Below are 849 nucleotides of genomic sequence, written 5' to 3'. Positions count from 1 at the left end.
TAACACTTCTACTGGGTCAGTTTGGAAATTCTGTATGAAATAAAATAAAAGGTAGTTACTGTCTGCAATATTGTCTACTGTGGGTGAAACAGCCACAAACTCAACTGGCAGATTTACGGTTTAATAAACGTCTGTGGTAGTTAGGTGCGACTCGGAAAATAAAATACTGAAAAATCTCAGTATCCGTACAATTAAAATCCTCTTATCTTAAATATTTGCATAGTACGAATATATTTTGAGAAATACTGTACCTGAAATTAAAAATTTGTAAAATCTCGCGATGAAAAAGATTTGCAATGAAGACCCCTCTTTATTATATAACTTTTCAAGCACTATTCCCCGCCGTATACAAATGCCTCAACACGGTTCATAAAATCAACAGTATTCTTCACACATAATTACCTCTTGCACCATTTGCATCAGATCCAAAGACCCAAACTCTTATTCCTCCCCTATCATACCTCCCCCCCATTAAACCAGCAACAACAAAACCCCCAGCCCCTTGTGCGCCTTGAGCTGCAGCCACGAGAAAACTGACCTGTCACGCCGACTCCGCACTGAGACTACGTGAGCGAGTGACCAGTTCCTGGAATTCAAGAGCGGCTTGTTTACATCCGGGTACGTGAAGCTACTGGGTGGAATTTTAGAACCGAGATCGACACGTGACGACGGAAGGAAAGTGATTTTGAACTTATGCTTTCCGTCCTTGAAAATGTCCCTAGTCGAGGATAATTTGTGAGGACATTGTAAGGTATGTTCGGTGGACTAGTAACGGGAACGACACATTGTTTTGGTTCAGCGAAATATGTAATATTCATATAGGTATGACAAATAGCTACGTATTATCGG

This window comes from Penaeus monodon, chromosome 15 (genome assembly GCF_015228065.2).
Source record: "Penaeus monodon isolate SGIC_2016 chromosome 15, NSTDA_Pmon_1, whole genome shotgun sequence".
In the NCBI taxonomy this organism is placed as follows: Eukaryota; Metazoa; Arthropoda; class Malacostraca; order Decapoda; family Penaeidae; genus Penaeus; species Penaeus monodon.
The sequence above is the reverse complement of the archived record's forward strand: the minus strand, read 5'-3'. Positions refer to the sequence as shown.